Raw genomic sequence first — 4,274 nt, 5'->3', positions numbered from 1 at the left:
AAGTTTAGCTGACGTGGTATGCTGACGTGTTGGCTTAATCCCTTCTTGGTCCTCGTATTTGTGTGAAAATCTCAGTTCGGTCCTCAAGTTTTGAAGCGTCTCAATTGGGTCATAATTTTTGTAAAAATGCACATATTTTACCCCAATCGTTAACCGATTTCAAACGGCGTTAAGTTTAGCTGACGTGGTAGCCAGAGGACATGCTGACGTGTATTATTTAATTATATGAATTATTTTTTAAAATAAGCAATGTTTCACATGGCACAATGCCTATTATTTAGTTTATTTGAATTAGGGATTTTATTCATCTCTCTGAGAATCAGAGATTTTACACAGATTTTCTTGTCGGCTCAAAAAATAAAGTCACCGGAAAACTCGCATAACCAGTGCAATCAGTCTCATAGCCTTTTCTGCAAATGAACCAACTTGGTAACCTATAGGTTCATCACCAGCCTTTCAAGGTTGGTGAGGATAAAGACGAATAGGGAGGCCTTTGGCAGGAACAGGCATGAGATCAATAATAATATTCTAATAAGGAATAATGGCTTCCCATTTGAACCTTTTGACCAAGTTGTGTATGAACACCAATATTTCCATTCGAGCATACTCTTTTCCATTCGAGCATACTTTTTTGTTTAATAAGTTATATTAGGCTGTATTCAAATGTAGAGTGTTGCATGTCATATATTAGTTATAGATTTAGAGATGTTAAGATTTAGTGGTGAAAAATTTCAATTGATCACAACTTTTATTATAAACATAAATGAAGACAGTCCAAAAATGAAAGTTGTTGGAAAATGAATGAGGAATGCAATAGGCAATACTTGATGGGGATTGGAGGTTTGGAATTTAAAAAATTCTATCCTTTATATATATTTTTAGTATTTTTTACCATTTTTTTATACTTTAAAGATTTATTTGAGATACACTTTATACTTAAAAAACTATAAAAGTTTTTGTGGTGTTTTCTTGTATTATATGCTTTGACATCTTATATATTATACAATTTTTAGTGTATTAATTTGTTTGTATTGTATAATTATTTTTTTCTATATGTTGATTTGGCCTGCATAGAACATTCATAGGACATAAATTGACTTCAAATAAAGAAAAATAAGCTAAATCAGACCTAAGTTTAGGTCGATTAAGCATGACACGTAAATTTAAGTATTATGTTTTAGAAAATGTAAATTCACATCTCCAACCATTATTTATTCGGACATAAAAAGCCTATTTGAGGCATTATTCATACTTTAGATACTTTAGGGTATAACTTGGGACAGAAGGATTGAAATTGGTCGAAGAATATCATAATATAAGTCCTTTCAAGGTTGGTGAGGATAAAGACGAACAGGAAGGCCTTTGGCAGGAACAGGTATGGGATCATAAAAAAATTTTTCATCAGGAATAATGGNTTCCCATTTGAACCTTTTGACCAAGTTGTGCATAAACACCAATACTTTCATTCGAGCATACTCTTTTCCAGGGCACATCCTTGGCCCTCCTCCAAATGGTACATAAGTATAAGGAGCTGGTCCTTTTCCTTCAAATCTACTCGGATCAAACTTCTCTGGCTCTGCGAAGCACTCTGGATTCTTGTGTGTTGAACTTGCACTCCAATACAACTGCATCACCAGCAAAAACACTTTAAATTAAATTGAACTTAGCTAAACTAATTGTAGTGTGCTTGAAAGTTTTTCCAGATTTCTACAAATACCTTCCATCCTTTTGGAATTGAGAATCCATTTAACACAAAGTCATCCATGGCTTCCCTGAAAGCACCCTGGAGTGGAGGCGCAAGTCTCATTACTTCACAAGCAACATTCCACGAATATTTCATCTTCTGGATGTCATCCCAATTCAACAATTCTCCCGGAGCTTTCCNTTTTGCAATCTCCATTTGTTCTGACCAAATTACGACACAAATGAAACAGATCATCATTCAAGAGTTTAATATATAGGAATGTATTCTTTACATCACTAATACTAAAAATCATCCTTCTATATAACTTTTAAGAAAAAAATAATATTTATATCTATGATATTTTATGGTTAGAACCATGTAAAAAACAACCTTTTCATTTTCAAATGAAACAAGTAAGAGAGTGATATACCCTGATAGACATTTTCATAAATATTGGGAGGGAGCTCAGCGAGGTATTTGACGACAAAAGTGCATACAGAACTTGCAGTGTCNTGGCCTCCTATCAACAGGNCAANGATCTTGTCAGCAATATATTGTTCAGTCATATATTGTCCATTCTCATCGCATGATGATAACATGTGAGACAAAAAATCCTTAGTTTGTGACGCTGTTCCATTGGTCAGTTCCTCTTTCCTCTGTCTGATAATTTTTAACAGCTTCTCCTTAATGAACTTGGAGGCCTTGATGGCTTTNTTGAACGGAGTTCCAGGNANNTCAATGGGCACTGACATGATTCCTGGGGCTATTCTATTGAAAGACTCNAAAAGATTTTCCACATGGATCGNATCATCAACGCTGATAAACAAACGGCAAGCCACCCAGAAGGTATACCTGTGTTGATATGTTGGTCAACAAGAAAAGGTAAACAAAACACGTCAAATAAACGATCTAAGATCCGAGGTTCCGTTTTTAATTACTAGGTTTCCAGTGAACTTCAGTTGCAATTATTTGTTGTTAATTAGAATGAAACCTTAGTCCATTTTGTCTTGTTATCTAAGATTAAATTATGTAAAGCTTGTGGCATGCAAGTAAGAAAACCATCTACGTTAGTAAAGGGTCACGGTGAGTGAGGTTATGTATTTGCTAGGTTAACAAGTTGACTGAAAATGGAACTTATCGAACTAGGCAACTCCATAAAACCTTTTGGCCAAGGGGAACACGGTAACAGAGGTGTTGTTCTCCCAATCCAAAGCAAAGTGTCTTTGGGCAATGGTGTCCATTACGCTAATGTAACGTTGGAGGGCTTGGACGCCGAGGAACTGAGGGAGCATGTTCCTCAGTTTCCTGGCTTCAACCTTTGAGTTTTCAACCGCCTCTGGGAATATCTTGTTCACATTGTCTGGCCACCAAGACGTGACCAGTTTGTTTTCGTTAGAGAACAAAAACTTGTTGCATGCGGCTCCGCAGACCATGACTGTATTCTCGCCAAAGATAGAGGTCTTGAACACTTTGGAAGAGTACTTTGCCATGCGTTCGTATATGAACTTCTCTGGATTCCCTTTCCACCATAATGATATAAGCTCAATGCTCTCGCCGAGCACCGGAAACCCTATATTTCCCGGTGGCAAGTTGGGGACGGAGGACTGAGCCTTATGCCTGTAAAAAAAGGAAGAAAAATGAGAGAGAGATGAGAGACACAAACAGGAGCAGAAGGGATTGATAGAACTGCTCCATGGTTTTCCTCTTTTGAGGTTTGTATTTGTATCGTGTTTGGTTATAAGTTGCTGAAAGCTAGTGTAGATATTATATGCATTTGAATAGTTGTTATGGGATACATGATTTATAATTATAAGGAAAAATCCTGCGTTGAATATTTTGCAGAGCAGCTCACTCTGATTTGGGAATCAAGGAAAATCTTTCTTTAACACTTTTTTTTATAATTTGTAGTTGGTTGATTTCAAATAAAAAAATATACTTTTATAATAATTTTTTTCAATTATTTGTATGAGAATTTATGATTAATTTATTTTAAATATACGAATTATAATTATATATCATTTGTTGTAAAATAATTATTAAAATATTATTATTTTTTAAATAAATAAATGAATAAAATAAAATAATGATACATAATCTAATCTAATTATTAAAAAATTATTAAAAAAGTGTAAGACATCAGGAATCATTGTTAAATACGAAACCATGATGTTCTTGCTTTTGGCATCATAAATGAAGAGCGAAATTTCAGCAACTTCACTGGCTAAAACTTTGTTTAAAGCTTATAGAATTTACCATCTACACACAGAATTTCATAGATGAAATTCGACTCTGCAAAGGTTTATATTAATAACAAACATTTTAATACTTATTGTATGATAGGGTAACCGGACACAATAGGGTGATCGGTTACACTGGCAGTATGATCGGGTTTACTAATAGAATAGAGGAGCGCGTTAGCAACGTAGGATTTGGAAGAGTTGAGGGGATCGAGCGTGCCGACTATATGGTCGGGTGGGCCGACGATATGGTCGGGACACAGGAAAGAGAGTTGGCATAATGCCTAGCATAATGCTGAGATGTGAGAGGATCGGGCACACCGACTGCATGGTCGGGTGAGCCGACGATATGG

General features: G+C 35.5%; 1 pseudogene; it reads right to left on the bottom strand.

The window, feature by feature from the left end:
* Window positions 1-1,222: 1,222 nt before the first annotated feature.
* LOC106754788 lies at window positions 1,223-3,421 on the bottom strand (annotated as a pseudogene).
* Window positions 3,422-4,274: the final 853 nt, after the last annotated feature.

The sequence above is a fragment of the Vigna radiata genome, unplaced genomic scaffold (genome assembly GCF_000741045.1).
Source record: "Vigna radiata var. radiata cultivar VC1973A unplaced genomic scaffold, Vradiata_ver6 scaffold_475, whole genome shotgun sequence".
NCBI lineage: Eukaryota > Viridiplantae > Streptophyta > Magnoliopsida > Fabales > Fabaceae > Vigna > Vigna radiata.
Note: the sequence above shows the minus strand (reverse complement) of the source record. Positions and strands in the feature narration are given on the sequence as shown.